Source organism: Crotalus tigris, unplaced genomic scaffold (genome assembly GCF_016545835.1).
Source record: "Crotalus tigris isolate CLP2741 ecotype Arizona unplaced genomic scaffold, ASM1654583v1 scf7180000023616.527904, whole genome shotgun sequence".
NCBI lineage: Eukaryota > Metazoa > Chordata > Lepidosauria > Squamata > Viperidae > Crotalus > Crotalus tigris.
In genome coordinates, this window is record NW_024100080.1 from 406,874 (window position 1) to 425,754 (window position 18,881).

Sequence of the window (18,881 nt, forward strand, 5' to 3'; positions counted from 1 at the left end):
AAAAACCCTTAGCTTTATTTTTTGGGAGATCATAAAAACAAAATCTGACTCTAAAGGAGGAATTGTTCCACTCCTTGCAAGGAAGAACCTTTTATAGGGGTCTCTCGTCATTCTGTCTTACATTGTTTCTGTTCTCACTTGAGTGCAGCCTTTAGCTGTTGCAAAGAGCCAGCAGACATGCACAGTCTGCATGACGAGTGTGCCAGGGAGGGGATTGTCTGCTCAGATCCTTCTAGTCCATTTGATAGAACCTTCATTCCTCCTTCATGCAACTCCCACAATAGAACTTTGCTCTTCATTAACAACAGAGGATGTCTGGCTGTAAGATGCATGCCCAAAAATGGTCTTCCTAACAAAGACCCACCTGTGGCATTTTGTAGGTTCCCAACATGGTTGAAATCAGGAAGGAGATGTCAGAATCAGCCCCTTCGAGAACAGCCACTGTGTTTCTCTGCCTTCCACAGCTGTAGTTGGGAACATTGGCCTCCCCCTCCGAAAGTAGGTCCAGCAAAGCCTCTGAGGTCATTTGGGCTCTGAAATAATCGTCATAGATGTTGTATCCCAGGGTGACATTGAACAAAATGTAGGGATTCTTGTTGATCGCTTGGATTGCAAAAAGGAAGGACAGCATTTTCCAGTACTCTGATAATGGTTTCCTGAAAGTGTGAATATATTAGGGGACATAACCCATGGAAGCGGCATGTTATTTAACTGTACTTTCAACAATTGTGTTTCTAATCCACCTAAGGCTAAGAGATTTGGAGGAATTTTCAAATCTCCAAAAACAAACACACACAAAAAAATCTCTCACCCATTTCTTTTATTTTTGGATACTGAATGCATATTTTGTCTGACTTAATCTAGTTATTGTTAGATTTTTCTAATTCTTTTTTAAATTTATATTTATTAAGAATTGTTTAAGAAAATGAAATATTAAAAGAAAGAAAGAAAGAAAGAAAGAGGAAAGAAGGAAGGAAGAAAGGAAGGAAGGCAAGAAAGGTCCAAGAAATTTAAAAGAGAAAAAGAATAAAACCTGATTTCCCACCCTCTTTTCAACAGATAATTTTTCATTTCTGCAAATTCTACATTTTTCACATTCTAATCCTCCACTGTGAGAATTCCATGATTCTTCCATCATTGAGGATACAATAATCTTGCCACAGTTACCATATATAAACACTATGAATGTTACCTAATTCTTTGCTCAGAAGTCCCAATAAAAAAGAATTCTGGTTCCTTCGTGGTTTTTAGCCTTTCAAATTCTTTGCCTTATTGTGTCAATTTGTGACTAAAATGTCTGAGCTTTCTCACAAATCCATCCTCCAAGATAAAATGTCTCCCCATGCTTTTCACAATTCCTGCTTTGGTCTGAAATATGCTTACACATTTTTAATAATTTCTCTGATGTCCTATACCAAGAATATATTATATTATTTAAAAAATATTTTCTTATCCTATGACAGAATGTAAACCAAATGCCAATCACCCAAATTATCTCCGTCTCTACCGTATTTAATATAAAAAATGAATAGTGCATTCAGTCATGCACATTTAACCTGTTCATCTTCTGTTTCAAATCCTTAAATCTTTATACATGTTTGTTATTTCATGTTTCTCATTTGTACCTAATTCAATTTGAAATTCAGTTTTGGCTTATTCTTCATCTTGTCCTTATTCTTGCTGTTGTATTAAGATTTCAGACTGACTTGCAATCTCTTTCTGTACCTTTGTCAAATTGGAAGTGTGACCTATTATTCCACATGAAATGTACAATCCTTAAAGGACACATACAGACAGACACACCAAAACAACACATAAAATGAACAACTATGATTGTTAATAAATGGACCATCTCTCGTCCATCCACACATCTATCTCTGCTAAGAGGATGTCAAGGAAAGCAGATGCTGCTTCTTCAAAGTCAAGAAAAAGGGAAGATCTCTACTGATTATTTATTTGAGAATTTCAAATCAGGTTCATCAGATGAAAAGGATGAACCAAGGATGAAATGTGACAGAAAGAGAGGAAAAACTAGCAGATCAAAGAGATCGTTCATTATAAGAGAGGCGACTGAACCTTTAGATCTTAGGGTGGAATGGAGAGGCTCTAGTTCTATGCATGAAATTTGACGTACAGAGAAATTTGAGTCAAAGGAGATTTGTTGAAGCTTAACGGTAGAAGCAGCATCCTCGTAGCAGAGACAAGGCCACCAATGAGAAACTCTCTTGGCTTGTAATAGTTCTGTGGGTGCACCTCGTCCCTCTTCAGAGTCAGGAGGCATGTGGCTCTGAGACTTGCCAGAACCTCCTGGGGCAGCAGAAGCAGCAGAAGGAGCAACAAGACTAGTGTTCCTGATGGGGTCTCCAGCCTTGCTTTGAAGATACAGCAATATAAAGAGGTGGAAGAAACCAGAGCTCTCTTCCAAGATGGAAGCTCCAGAGGTTTCCTAATTCAGACAGAGTCCAGACAAGCCTTCACATCTGCAGCTCCAACCTGTCTTAAAATCCTTCAAGGTTCTCTCTTTCTCCAGGGCCATTTACGCCCCCAGGATTTTTCAGTGCAAAGAGATTAGCCAGCAAAGCTTTGATATGATATCAAAGTGGAAGCATGTTATGGCTGTTCTTGTGTGATGTCTGAGAGCAATCCAAAATGTCTTTTGAGATTTAGCAACAAGTGAAGAAATAAATCACTATGATTTGGATAATGGCTACAAAGAGAGACATCGTCTGTCTGAACTCTCAGTGAGTCAACAAGCAGGTGCCAATTAGGAGGAGTCACAGATGGGTGAAACTCTGAAGATGAGACATGGAGTGAGATGGGAGAACTTTTTCCCAAACATCCCTTAGAAAATCTCTTGATACATTCCAGTCTCAAGAGAGATTTTTGGGATGAATCTGAAATGTCAATCCTCAGTATGGAGACAGTCGATCCTGATTTGTGGTGGATTTTGGCTACCTTTGTTAAGAGTTGGGTAGCTGCTCTTCTTCACTGACTACTTCTTCTCTCTTATCATGTACCAAACCAGAACAAAATCCCTGAAATTTATTTTTTATTCAATATAATCATTAAAAAATTGTTTTCAGATTCTGTCACTGGGGCATTTCAATTTTGAAAAAATTAGCTTTTTTTTCTTTATTCAGTAAAAAAGATATTCTTTGTTTGTAAAGTTGAAACTAAATCATAGAAGAAACCAGAAGACGATTAGGGTCAGGGACCAGGAACAAAAGACACAGAGAGAAAATAAAGCAAAATATTTACATCTTTAAAGATAAATGAATAGATAAATATAATTAGGATAGCATAACATTTTTAGATGTATGCTACGAACTTTTGAGCTGATCTAGGCAAGTAAACTTCGTAGAATCCACCATTATCAAACTTGTCCAGTTTATTTGATACTTAATAGTCCTCGGTTAGATGCACGTAAGGAATCAGTCAGAAAATGGAGTGCATTAATTCAATAAATTTTTGGCATCCAATATGGCCCAGGGCAGGGCTAACACAGAGAGATTCTTGGCACCCCCTCTATGAAATCATATCATCTTATTGGACCCAGGAATCAGGCATCCCCTGCCTTGTGGAAGAGCCTCCCTGGAGATCAGGTAGCCCCAATTACTTCAAGATTAGGCTAGGCCTGTTACTATTGTTGATGTTGATGTGTCTTCTGTGATTGATTGGTTAACCAAATTTATATGCCCAGACCTCTCACAGAAAGTGGCTCTGGGCAGTGTACCAGAATCCAATAGAATAATAAATACATTTGAAGGCAGCTCTGGCTGAGCATGAACTACCTCCTGTCAGGATGGTCCTGAGGAATGGAGGGTATGAGATGGAAGAGTGAGAGGATTGGGAAGACAATTTCCTCAGGGGGTTTCTCCCTTTCTTGAGTCAGTTTCCTGAGCCTGGAGTTTCCCCCTCAGCATAGAAGACACAGAAGCTCATTTTACCATGTACAAAAGAGTTCCTACCTCTTGTAAATGGCCTGAGAATGAATGGGTTGCCAGATTTGGCATGTTTAATGGGAAAGGCCTTGAGAATTTATAGTAGCTCTTCCAGCAAGAGAAGGAGTGGAGTACTGTCATGTCAATGAGATAATCCTATATTGGTATGATGCCTTCCTACAGGCAGACTTTTAGGAGCCACACCTAAGACAAACACAAAGGGGTTCATGAATGGTGGGCAAGATTGAATGACCTAGGCAGGAAATGGTTGAGGCCAGAGGAAAGAAGCAAAGAAAAAGGGGGCACAGGAGGTAATTTTGGAACAGATACTCCAGATCTGTATTCTGCAGATACTCCCTACCAAAGTGAGGTTTTGCGTGCAAGAACACAACCCAGAATCAGGTCAATTGAGTAGCCTGAGAACTACATGGCAGGAAAAAAGTCAGAGGATGTTTGGAAGGGAAGATGCAGAGAGAGAGAGAGAGAGAGGAGAATAAGAAGAACTGTTCCAGAAAGTAGGAACTTTAAGAAGCTAGAAGAGAAAATTCAAAGGAATAAAGAAGACTTTAGCTCCTGCCCAAACTAAAGGAAGAGGTCAGAGGGAGGTCAGAGGGACCCACAGTTGTTGCAATTGTGGGAAAAGTGGCCGTTTGTCCAAAAACTGCAAAAGAGAAAAAAAGGAATGGCAAACTCCAGGCTAATTGGCAGGGTCCTTACATATTACAGAGAACTGGGCAAGCAAATGGCAAAATTGATCTGGGAGATAAGAAAAAAAGGAAATCTACCATTTCAGCCTCCAGAGAAAATGGCGCCATACAGCTGAACCCGGGATGGCTTTGCTGGCACTAAAGGAAAGGCATCCAGAATCATTAGATGAAGCTTGAGAATCGATACTGCAACCATCCCATGGGAAAAATAGGTATGAATTCAGACCTAGGGGATAGTCGTAAGAAAGAGAAAGGAAAAATGGAACTGTGGGAAAAGTGGCCATTGGTCCAAAGACTGTAGAAGCCAGAGAAAAAGGGGAATAGCTGTAGTAATGCAATGGTCTCTTGGAAAAACAATATTATCTTAACAAAAGTTAATGGGGCCATTTTGAGAGGCTTAGTAGATACTGGGAACGTTGGTGCAGACTCATTTAGTAAACAAAGCAGCTTTACATCTTTCACAAATGTCTTTGGGCAGACTGAGATGGTTGCATTGGTCAAAGTCAAATTACAGTCACAGGGAAGGGAACAGGTAATAGCGGTAGAAGTTATACGTACCTTGCTATGTAGCCTAGTAATTGGAATATATTTTACACTTAGTAAGTTACGCTTAAAGAAAATTGGACTTAGAGAAAAGGACTCAAGAAGGGGACCAAGATATTGGGAGTAGCTACGGGGGCCCAGTCTAAGGCAAAAACAAGTTTGGAGGAGCAACAGGAAGGGAGAGAATCTGGGATTCTTCCCAGCCTTCCTGATTTAATGGGAGAAGTAAGATGTCCTAGAAAGGAGAAAGCTTTATGTAAAAGAATCCATGACAAAGTGAAATGGAGAGGAAAAACATTCAAATATTAGCTATTTGGAAGAGTTTGATTGAAAATACACAAAGAGCTCAGTTTTCTTCCATGTAGCTTCAGGACAGAAATAGATTCAAATACAATCAGTTACAACTGTAACGTAGACAGTCAAATATTTAAAATAAAAATACATTAACATTATTATTACTATTATTATATACTCCAGATTTCTGCTTACATAAGCACTCCTAGCGGTTAATGGTTTAAGAATGCACATCTTTTTAACACACACACACATCTCTTGTCTCCTCCCGCTTCCTTCTTTGGCTTGCTTCCATTTAAAGTCTCTTTACGATAGGCAGGCAGTTGGAGATATTGGCTTGCAAGTAAATGTTGCTAGCAAGCAGCCAGATAAAGATACAGCTTTATTTCTGCCAGCAGATGCATGGAGAATAAACATTTCTTTCACTTTAAAACGTTGGCTGGCAAACAGATTCAGTGGCAAGCAGGTACTTCCTTGGAGCAGACATGGAGATTAAAATAATGCTTTTTAATGCTTTTTACTTTCAGCAAAGAGAAAAACACGCATGTTCCTTTACTATTCTGCCTCACGCAGAGAAGGTTGCTAGGTTCCACCTGAGACAGACAGATAACTCGGTGAATAAGTCAAACAAAGATTATTTTTATTCCAGGTATCCTCAAAACATTAACTCACGGTTATTGTAGAAGTTCTTCCAGAATGTAGGTAGTAATTTGGACTCATCTCACAGGTAAAAGAACAATGGATTTCCCCCTTCTGCAAAACCTTACATGTTGCTACAGCTCTCAGCCCAGCCACCACATGGCTAGGACTCATGCAGGGAAGTAATAAAAACCTGGCACGTAACAGGATGTCTGGTCATAAACACCAGACCCTCCCAGTGACCAACCAGAATCATGTAATAACCAAAACTACTTTGCCCAGAAGCCATCTCTTAAGGAGACAGCATTTAACCCTTTAAATGCTACATGTTCTTACATACAGTTCTCTCAATGATACAACATTAACCCTGTAAATGCTAAATACTTTAACATAGTTCTAGCTGGCTACCATCCGGTCCAGCACATGAACCAAATCCGACCTATTTCAAAGGTGGGGGCAAAACCTCCCTTTTGGCAGCCCCTTTACCAGGAACAGAAAAGGTCCAAGAGAGGCTTTCAGGAGGGGTGGGGAGGGGACAGACCCCAGGCAAGAGGGGCAGTCCCACCCAGGACGAGGATTTGACCTCCTTTTTCATGCGGGGCCAGGAAACGCATGTCTCTGTGTGTGAAGGTGCCCAGTCAGCCACCTCAGAGACCCCCAAGTCCTCACCAGCTGTGGGGCTGCACCTCCCCTTCTGTCATTCACTGCAGCCCCCCAGGCCTTCTAGGCAGGACTGGGGGGAAGGCAAAAGGAAGTTCAGACTCTCCTGCAGGGCTGGCATGAAACCCCCCTTGAGCTGTGCTGCCCCCGACTGAAGGGATCCCCCCACTTTCTCCACTTTTCTGTCTGCACTAAACTATCTCCTCTTGTGGATGAACTCAAGGCAGACTCTGCCCGGAGACCGATGATGATGCAGAAGGGAGAATTCCCATTGGTCCCTCTACTTTTCTGAACCGTGCCAATTCCGAAGTTTGAGGAAAACACCCCCTCCCCCCAATCCAGCCCCCCCCAATTCCGCCACTGCAGCTGGGAACCTCCACGTCTTTCTCCCTTCTCTTTGGGGGTGTTTGTGGGCAGCGTCCATGGGCTCCGCTGGGCTCCCCCTGATGCTGCTGCTGGTGGGGGTGCTGGCCCGGATCCCCAGAAGTGAAGGGGGGAAGGAGACGCCAGGTAAGGAGGGGGCTTTGGGGGAAGGAGAGGGGCTGGGAGGGACCATCAATGCTTCTGAGGGAAGGCGGGAGAGAAAGGGGCTGGGACTCTAGTAGTGGGGAAAGGGATGGAGGATAAGATAGGTGGGAGCCTTCAGGAGCCTCAATCTCCACGTGTTCTCTGCTCCCTCCGTCACCTCATTTCCCACCGCAGGATGAAGAGGGAGCCCCCCCTTCCCTGGTTGAGCCCGAGGTGGGTGAGGGTCACGGGAAGGAAACCGAGGTGGGTAAGAGGCAGCTGGGCCTCTCTCTCCCCCCCCATGGCTGGGTGGGAGGGGGACCTTGTGGACCCCAAATTAGCACCTGAGTCCCAAAGTTTCTTACACTGAAAGAGGAAGGAGTCAGAAAACCAAAGCGGAAAGAGGGAAACTGAGGCATTTTCAGTTTTTCTTCTGAATCTTCTGAAGTTTTTTTTAAGGTGAGAGAAGTGTTGAGCTTGGATTCCTTCTTGGGGGAAGGAGTGGGAAAGGCCTGGGAGCCCACAAGAGAGACTGTGGGAAAGGGGAACCCCCACCCAGAATCCCCAGTGTTCAATCAACACCTGAGTTGCTCCTTCAAACTCTCCCTTTAGTGAAGGGGGCTATAGCCCCTCCCTTCACATGGTCTGGGGGGCTGCAGAGGGCCTATTTGGGAGGGGGACAGGAAAGAGGTCTAGAAAATTGTCCAAAGGCAGCAAGTAGGGCTGAAAATGGGGGGAGAAGAACAGTTTGGGGTACTCAGGGAAGGTGGGTGTTGAAGGGCTGGGAGACCTCAGGAGTATTGGTGTGGATAGCCTTATTGTGACCACCTCCCCATATCCCCCCCAAAGGGAGAGCGAGAGAGAAGTTTTAAGTTTTCCTGCAGACCAGAGAGTTCCTGGGGATCCCTTCCCTTGTCCCCATATTTCCTGTCCTTCCCTGCAAGGTTCACTGTGGAGAGCTAGGTAGGTTGCTAGACCAGTTGAACTTCAGCCTGCCTTTTACCACCCTGGGAAGATGGAGGAGGTCCCTCAGGAAGCTCCTCCCTAACTTCTTTTCTGATGTCATAATGAGACGGGTGGAAGAAACTGGGGCACCAGCTTCTTAGCCCAATTTCATTTGGTCTGGTGACCCCAAGGGGTCGGGAAGTTGCCCTGGAGGGGTAACGACGAAGGAGGGAAGCTTCAGGAGTCTGGACCAGACGGTCGGTCCAGACAGACTAAAGAAAGCTTTCTAAAGGACGAAAGATCGACTTAAAGAAAGACTGCTTAACCTACAGGACATGGAAAATCTTTTTAGATTTAATTTCTAGGGTAAATAAATTCCAAAGAACTTTAAAAGAAAACTTTGTAATAATCTTTTAAAACCGGATATAGACAATACAATGTATGAGGACATTCAGTGGTAAAAGGAGATACTACAGTAATATCAAATGATAAAAGAATTTGAAAAGTGTTTTACCTTGAAACAACACCTGGTGTAAACAAAGTGCCTTTATATGACTGTGCATGAGAAAAGACTCTACAATTACATCTGTTGACTCTGGATATAACTAAAAAAGGAATTATTTGGAGACAGCAGGCGTTTTATATTTGTGATTTGACTGGAGGATTTGGATTTAGTCTAAAGTAGTTGGCTCAATTTTATCGTTGGATTTTAGCCTAAGACAGTTGGCTTTTTCTTCTTTTTTCTCTTTTTTTCTCTTGTTTTTTCTCCTTGAGAATTTGGATCTAGCCTAAAGTAATTGGCTCTTTTCACGGTTTGGATTTTAGCCTAAGATAGTTGGCTTGAAAAATGAGTGCATCAAATCTCACTAGACTTATGAAAAAAAACTTCCTCTGCACCTTTTGTCAGAACATTTCTAGCCCAACAAGCCAGGGATCTATTGAAACAATGTTGCAGCATGAGAAAATAAGCACTGCTCAAACTGAGATGCAAACCACATTAAAATTAATTTAAGAATCAATACAGAGAAACCATGAAGAGACAAAAAGTAATTTTGATAAATTAAACAAACAAATGTTGGATATAAAGACACAATTTAAAGCCCATCAGCAAATGATTGTTAAAAATGAACAAAGAATTTAGAAAATAGAAAATAAATCAGATGATATTAACTAAAATGGAAATACTAATGTAAGAAAATGAAAAATTAGAACAAGAAAATCAAAATTTAGAAGGAACAGTGCCAGTTTTAGAAATGGAGAAAGCGGAACACTATTTAAGATTTCAAAATATTCCTGAAGATAGAGAAGAAGATATAGCAGTTGTGATTATTACAACCAATTATAACCAATAATAATGGCTAACTAGATGTTACCAGCCTAAGAAACAATTTCACAATCATTCCCGTGCTTTTGTCATTAGATGTTCCTTAGTGTTCAGATCTGGTCTCAGGATGATAATGTAGCACTTGGGAAAGAAGATGCAGCTCAATAGTCCAGCACCAGAGGCCAAGATGGAGAAGACCTGCACGGCCACCATATATTTGCCTTTAGTGCTCAGGTAGGTGGGGAGGAAGGAAACCCAGACACTGCAGAAGACCAGCATGCTAAAGGTGATCAGCTTGGCTTCATTGAAAGCTCCAGGCAGGTTCCTGGCCAGGAAAGCCACAGTGAAGCAAATTGCAGCAAGGAAGCCCATGTAGCCAAGGACAACATAAAACATGGTGACAGAGCCTTCATTACATTGAAGGATAATCTCCTCAGGCTGGGAGTGCAGATCAGAGTCAGGAAATGGGGGAGAAACTCCCAACCACATGGCACAAATGAAAATTTGGACAGCAGAACAAGAAAGGATGATGGAGTTGGCCAAGCTCTTCCCCAACCATCTTTTCACTTTATTGCCTGGTTTTGAGGCTAGGAATGCCAGCACTACTGTGATAGTTTTGGCCAACACAGAAGACACGGCTACTGAGAAGACAATGCTGAACACAGTTTGTCGAAGAAGGCAGGTGGCTTTCCTTGGTCGGCCAATGAAGAACAAGGAGGATAAGAAGCAAAGCAGAAGGGAGACAAGGAGGATGTAGGAGAGGTCCCTGTTATTGGCTTTGACAATAGGAGTTTCAAGGTATTTAATGAATATGATTAAAACAAAGCCTGTGATTAGGAACAAGAGTAGAGCAAAGGAGATGAGGATGATGCTGAGATATTCTTCATAGGACAGGAAGGTTATTCTTTTGGGAATACACTGGACTCGGTTCTCAGTTGGATATTGATCATCTGGGCACTTGGTGCATTTTGTGGTATCTGAGAAAAGAAAGTAATATTTCTTTTATAGTTTTTCAAATTTCAAGAAAAACTTTGGATAAGATGTGATACAGAGAGACAGAAAAGTCTCAGTAAATGGAATATACTTACACTACAACAACAAAAAGTCCCCAATACACACAACTATAAAAAGAACAACAACAACATAAATTTAAAAGAAAATCTATCTGGTGCTGCATCCTCCCTTCTCTGAGGTAATCCACCAGATTCTTATCCTGCACTGACCTTACCTTATCTCCAATGGTTGGCAGAAGTAGCAATTCTCCAGAAGTTTAAGAGGATGGGGGCCTATTAAATTTCAAGGGGGAGTAAGTCCAATAGGGAAGGAACTGCAGCAGAAAAGGCAGGCTTCTAATGATCCATAAAGTGGGAATCTTTTAGGGAATGGATTGTTTGCATGCCAATTATATCTGCTCTGGTGGGACAAGCAGATATCCTCAAACAGAGAAAACCCTGCAGATGCCCTGGTTCTGTCTCATGGAGGGTTTGAAAGGTGAATTTAATTGCACCTGGAAAGAAACTGGGATTCTGTGGAGCCTGCACAGCAGGGATGTTCTATGGAAGAACACATGGAACCTCAACACTGTGCATGCCTTTGCATTCTGGACCATTTTATAAATTCCAGCTGGTTTTCAAGAGCAACCCTATGAGTCTGGGATAAAAAGATAGAAACAGAAAACTGATGGCAGAAAAAGACCTAGTGCTGCATAGAGTCTGCCCTTTGAGTTTTTTGTTTTCTTATTTAATATTTTATTTCATTTTTTCTTTCTTAGCATTTATACCTCAGTGTTTTAATTTTTATTATTGATTTGATTGTATTTCACCAAGAGTCAGTTTGTGTGAAATAGCCATATAAACTTGATGAATAAATTTGAAAAAAACATCTTAAGGAAGATTAATTCATAAATAAATTAAACAACAGGAAATGAGTGTCTTATCTGAGTGTCTTGAACACTGGACACTAACTAACAAAATGAAATTCATTGGTGAAAAAAGCAAGGTTCTTCATTTAGGCAAGAAAAACCAAATGCACAAGTACAGCATAGGTGGCACCATACTCAATAATAGTAACTGTGAGAGGGACCTCGGAGTCCTAGTAGACAATCACCTAAATATGAGCCAGCAGTGTGCTGCAGCTGCCAAAAAGGCCAACACAGTGCTAGGCTGCATTAACAGAGGGATAGAATCAAGATCACGTGAAGTATTAATACCACTCTTCAATGCCTTGGTAAGGCCACACTTGGGATACTGCATCCAGTTTTGGTCACCACGATGTAAAAAAGATGTTGAGACTCTAGAAAGAGTACAGAGAAGAGCAACAAAGATGATTAGGGGACTGGAGGCTAAAATATATAAGGAACGGTTGCTAGAATTGGGTATGTCTAGTTTAACGAAGAGAAGGACAAGGGGAGACATGTTAGCAGTATTCTAATATCTCAGGGGCTGTCATAAAGAAGAGGGAATTTAGCTATTTTCCAAAACACCTGAAGGCAGGACAAGAAGCAATGGGTGGAAACTAATCAAGGAGAGAAGCAACCTAGAACTAAGGAGAAACTTCCTGACAGTGAGAACAATTAATCAGTGGAACAACCTGCCTCCAGAAACAGTAAATGCTCCAACACTGGAAGTTTTTAAGAAGAGACTGGACAGCCATTTGTCCAAAATCGTGTAGGGTTTCCTGCCTGAGCAGGGGGTTGGACTAGATGACCTCCAAGATCCCTTCCAACTTTACTATTATTACTATCACAATTATCTGTATTTTTATCCTGTAAAAATGAGAAGATGAAGCATTATGTTTCCATATTCTCTCAATTTGGCAACCATTTTAAAGAGAATGAATTCAACTTTGGTATCAAAGGATATTTAGTAGATTGATCTTTTATTAGTTCTGTGTTTCCCCCTTCTTTCTGCTCATTTTAATCCTAACACTGCATGTTAGAATTTTTTTCCTTTTAGGACCACAACTATATTCCCCCTTTTTTTGGGGGGTGTTATATCACACTACAGTATTTAACAAGAAAGAAAATTGGAAAGATAAGAAAAGGTGGAAAGGAAATATCTACTTGATGATTTTATGCTGAATCCTCTGATTGGTTTTCATTGTTCCTTTAACCCAACATCTCTCCCTCTATTGTTCCTCCCAATTAGATATCTCAGCTTATAAGGATAAATGATCTAACTAAAGATTAACTGATTAAATGAATGATTGATCGATGCATCTATCAGTTTGTAATGTAAAGTCGGTTTAGGTAAATAAAACCAATTGATCTAAACTCGCTTTCTTAGCATTTATACCTCAATGTTTTAATTTTTATTATTGGTTTGATTGTATTCCACCAAGAATCAGTTTCTGTGAAATAGCCATAAAGTTGATTTAGGTAAACAAAACCCATTGATCTAAAATCATTCCTCAAGTTACATATATTTCTAAGAAAGATAAATATGAATGGAAACATCCAAACTGGCAAATAAAAGAGAGATTTCCTACGCAATCTACAACATCCTTCTTCCTACCTCACTCTTCAAGATACTTTTCTTATGAATCCCATTTAGGGAAGAAATTGGACACCATGAAAATGAAGAACTAAACAATCAACCTTGCATGTGTCTTTAACATGCATATTGATCAAAGTTTCCCTGTGGTGTCACCCACCTTCCTGAGTGGAGATGGTCCCCTCTGGACAAGGAATGCAGTCGTAGCAGCAAACTGGCTCTCCTTCTCGAGCCTTCTTGACAAATCCAGGAAGGCATTTTTCCACACATTTAGACTGAGGCAGAGACTAAACAGAAAAAGAAGAAATGCCAAAGAAAATATGTTAGGGCTCACCATCCATGTAAGATGGAGGTAGACATGAACATCAGCCAAGTCATCTCTGGATTCATGTAGGCAAATATGAAATCTCTGACCACTTCCACATGGTGGCAGGAGATACAATTGCAGGCATTCGGTTCCTCCACTTTTCTTCTGATTTATCAGATTACAATAAAGTACATTTCTATTTAACAAAATCTGGAGGAAGGAAATTGAGAAAAGATTTAAGCATTAAGTGGCAACCGGTGGGTTCCTCCTCATAGTGGAATTAACATGCATTCCTCCATTCTTCCTATATGCTTTATTTTAAAATATAATATTTAAAATACTAAATTTTAGAGTAAACTTTATTGGAAAAAATTATTAAATTTTCATTTCATTGGATTTATTGAAATAGAATAAATAAATAAATGAAGATGAAGAATAAACTTCTGACCAGTAGGATCTGGAAAGGATTCTTCTGGAATGCAGAAAACATTGCAAAGCTGCTTCCCTTTGAAAGCAGTCCAAAATTATCTCCAGTTAAGATAAAAAGGAAAATTTCCTTACAAATAAGGGCTGTCAAACTTAAAGATATTCTTCATTCATAAATATACTGCCATGCTGGTGAACTAAAACTGGCTAGTTTCTAAAACTATAGTGAGGTGAGATAGAGGTGAGGTCATGAGAACGTGTCCTTCAAAAAGGGTGAGTCAGGCATCTTTTGGTGCACCACAGGGGTCATGAGTGTGAACCCTGTGTGGGAAATGGATACTCAACACAAAGTCCTTTCTGTTGAAAGAATACAATTATGTGAGACAATCTGACAGGGAAATACACACTCATATTTATTATTAATTTGATTTGTAGCCTCTCAGTGTGTCCTAAGGCAGCTAACAATAAAGATAAACAGTTGCATTCAAGGGATTTTCAGATGAAGTTCACTCTTACAAGCCAGTGCCCAAATCTATGTAATATTTCCATCAAAATTGTCCCTTATTATTTCTGATATCAAGATTTATTTGCACCAAAGCGATGCTTCAGTACTTCAGTTTTCAAAGCATTATCAAAAGTGAGATGGGCAACAAATAAATGTAATCAATCAATCCATAAATGAGCTCACATCAGATCAGTCATTTTTATTTCATGTGAACTGAAGGCCTTGGACCTCCTTCCTAAATTCCACTATCCCAGTGGGGTTAGAGAGAGGCAGCTATAAGCATGATCTCAGGTGATTAAAAACATCCCAGACTGTGGACCTGCAATTTTGGGAGACCCCTGACTCTAATCAAGATAAGATGAAGCTTATTTAACAATTGGACCGACAGGATCTTCATCCAGTCTTGATTCCATTTCATTGGATTCAGTCCAAATCTGAACTCAGGGACTGGTCAACAGAATTGCCTTCATCTTTGATATGTGAAGGCAAAAAACTAGTGAACCTGAAGCTATTAACACCAAAATCTCCAGCATATGAGGCCCTGTCTCACCAGTTTTATGGTGATACTAGAAAGGACACTAAATTGCAATGATTTGTGTCCTAAATAATAATCACCCCATCTCTCATTTTGGATCAGCTTACAACAGGATTCAGCATGACAACATCAGAAGGGAAACCTTGGTCAATGGAACTGAAGCATGCTTATCTGCCTAAAAAGACTATAGATTCAATTCTCAGTGAAAGTTACCCACTTTTTTGATTAGGTTTAGCCCACTTGAAACAGCTTTGGAAAAAAGAGAAAAGACATCAATATTTTCCCCACCTTGTTGAGGAACTTTAACTGTGACAAAGCATCTTGGTTGATTATAAGTCTTTGTCTTTCAAAACTTCCCATTATTTTGAAGATGGGATCCTCCTTGGGAAGAACCACCATACTAAAGATCGCCAGGTCTGCTGCTAGGTCTCCATTCTGATCCAAGTACACTTCCAGCAGGGAAAGATTGTACAATTCCCTCTTCTTTAGAAATGGATGGAACTAGAATGGAAACATCCAGGAATTTAAAAGCATAAATCTTGGTTTCTTATCTCTTATCACTTTTTACATTTGAATCTTTCTTCGATGGTTGTTTAACTTGCAAATATTGTGAGTTGGGAGAACAACTGTACAAAGATTCAGCAATATTTCTAAATCATGTAGTATGTTGACAAAATGTAATTGACAAAAATTGTCAATCATATATAAAAATCTAGCAAAAGTCACCAAGGAAGTAAACAAAATACACAAATAACTAGAGTATTCATAAACTCCTTGGAAACAATAGGGTGATTACCAGAAAGCAAGGATTTCTTTAGAGGGAAGTTTAGAGGAGATAGGAAAAATGACCAGATGAAGTAATTCTACTTGTAAGGCTATGTTAACAAAATCTTGCAGTCTGAAAGTACAAATCTTTCACCATCTCTTTTGATAGTCAAAAAATTTAGGAAGGACTTTTTCTGAGTTCCTTTCTCTGCTTGTTATGCAGCTGTGGGTGATCCCTACACCAACCCATCTTATGTGGTGCTTCCCTGCATCTCTTTCTCTGGTCCTCTGAACTCATTTACACGTATCATTATATTTCCTGAACAGATTTTGTGGAAGCTGGTGGTATAACTTGTTTTTAGCAAAGAATTAACAAAATGCTTCATGATGTGATGAATGGGGATCTAGTTCATTGAGTGCTGGATAGTATGAGATAATTAAGTGGATACAACTGTCTCAAAAATTTTACTCAAATAAATATTAATATTACTGATAAAATTGGGGAGTTACGAAAAACAATTAGACCTTGGTCATCGTTTCTTCTATATTTTCTTTAAAAAAAGAAGTAGATAAATTATGAATTTGTGATGCAAAAATTATAATAACTCTTGGAGAAAGTTATTTTGGTCGCCTTTAAAAATTCCCAGCTTCTCTCAGGTCCCTATAGATGCCTGTCAGGATGGTGCCATCCTGATCGGTGGGGGGACCTTTTGAGCTCTCCTGTGATGTGTTTAGTTTCACTTTGTTGACTCGGTTCCGCTGCCCGAGGTCATCTGCCTCACCTCACCAAAGAAGAGATGCCTGGGAACATATTACCCTAGTTTCCATCTGGAAATCTCACAACCTCTTTGCACCTCTGGATTGGCTCCTATGGACTGGGCAGTTGGGAGGGTTTTTGAACAATGGGGTTTACTCTAACACTTTCACCTGGGACCTTCAGATTCTGCCTGGCCTGTTTTGCTGTCACTGACTCTCTATAAAAGTTCCTTTTGAAATGATGCCAATTTCAAGAGTTCTGCTTTCTTGAGAGATTCAGCTGAGGCAGGGCCTTACAGCTTCCAGAAAATAAAAGTATATTAGAGAGAGGTGCATGAGTAAAATTCAATAGGAAAGTAAGTAATTGTTAGCTTCCAGCACTTGATACAAGATTGTATGAATGTAATGAATAGCAGCTATAATCTGTATTAATATTTCATTTGTAGTTTTTCTCACATTAAGCTATGTGTAGAATGGTTACTGATTAGAATAAAGTAGGAGTAATAAATTAATATTATGATAATAACCATATTATTAATTTGTCGATAATGTCATTAATACTCCAGTGGAATGATACTAGGTCCTCTTGCAGGCACCACACTTGGAGGAGACACTGCACAAAATTTTCATCAAGTTTAGTCAAGGACAAAGAAGGAGAGGAAAAGATCAGAGGAGCTGCTTTAAGCCTTGAGGAAAGACATTAAGCAGAAGAGCCAGGTTGGAATAGAATGGAATGGAACAGAATGGAATGAAATGGAATGGAACGGAATGGAACAGAACGGAACAGAACGGAACGGAACGGAACGGAACGGAACAGAACAGAACAGAACAGAACAGAACAGAATAGAATAGGACTGTAAGGGACCTTGGAGGTCTTCTAGTCCAGCCCCCGGCTCAAGCAGGAGAACGTATGCCATCTCAGACAAGTGACTGTCTAGTCGCTTCTTAAAAATCTCCAGTAATGGAGCAACCATGATTTCTGGAGGCAGACTGTTCCACTGGTTAATTGTCCTCACTGTTAGGAGGTTTCTCTTTAATTCCAGGTTGCTTCTCTCTTTGATCAGTTTCGAACCATTGTTTCTTGTCCTAGTTTACAGGAGTGTAAAATTAGAAAAAGTCTGGGAACTTTTTTTTTAATATATAAAAGGTCTTGGTTGCTGAAGGGAGGATGCAGCACTCTTCCGATAAATAGATTTTATACCAGCGGTTCTCAACCTATGCGTCGCAACCCCATTTGGGGTCGATTGACCATTTCTCGGGGGTCGTCAAACAAGGCGATCCGCCACTTTTTCCCCTCAGGGGGTGCTGCCGCCCATGCACGCCACGCATGGGGGCGGTGCCGCGGATGCGCGCCGCACATGGGGCGGCACCGCGCATGCACGCCGCACATGGGAGCAGCGCTACAAATGCGCGCTGCGCGTGCGCACATGCGCAGCACGTTTGTGTGATGGGGGTTGCCGTCACACAAACATTGAGAACCACTGTTTTATACAGAAGCTTAAGATCTTAAACCACCAAGGCCAGAAAGCACAAATGACCCTGAAAAGGAATTTAGTTTGATGGATCCTTGTTGGGACCCCCTACCTTCCACGGCTGCAGCCTTGGAGCCCCCAACCTCTCTTCACCCTTCTTCCTTCTCCTCTGGGGTTTGGATGCAGCACTTAAGGCTTGGACCAGAATCTTTATGACATTGCAGGTATAGCCATCATTTTGGATCGGCATTCTATTCGTTTTCTCTTGGGTCTCCACTGGTGCTTTCTGGGTGCATCTTCTCCGGCCTTTGACAGAAAAGGTGTGTTTTGAAACAGAACAGTTAAAATACTCAGTTTGAAATTCAGGTTCCACAAAGAAATAACTTTTGAAGGCACTATCGTTTTTCCAAGACTGAAAGGGAAAGCTCCAAATACTATGGACGTGCTTGAGACGCCAATCCTTGTTCATTAAATATACTGAAGCCACTGTCATGATCCAGACTTTCCCTTCAATGGGTCCTGGCAAACCTTCAAGTACTGAATGAAAGGCAAGAATTCTGTCAAAAGGGGAATCAAATTCTATGAAGTGAACAAAGACGTTGACTTGTCTCCACTTAGAGAGGGCATCCCTGAGGAATGCGGTACGTTCAGTTGTTGAGAATTGTTGTGAAATAGCAACACAAATTCTATTCTTGACAAGCATAGGATTAAAATTTCTCATGAAATTTTCTCCCTTCTCTGTGTCTGGAGCAAAGAGACCAATCAGGGTCCATCCAAAATGAAGGAGCAATTGGACAATTCCTGGGTACGTGATCCCTTCTTTGGGGAGCATTGGATGGAAAAAAGGGAATTGACTTTTATCACTCAGAGCCTCTGAAGCAATGTTATCATTGACCTGAAAAAACAATGAAGAATTCTGTGTTATATTTAGGGTCCTACCAAATATAATTGGGGTCCTAATTTTTAGCTTTTAATAAATCCAATATTTTTTTCTCATGCAGATATTAGAACATTTCCTGTTGATTAGTCATTAGGCCATATCAAAGTACAGAATATAAAACACA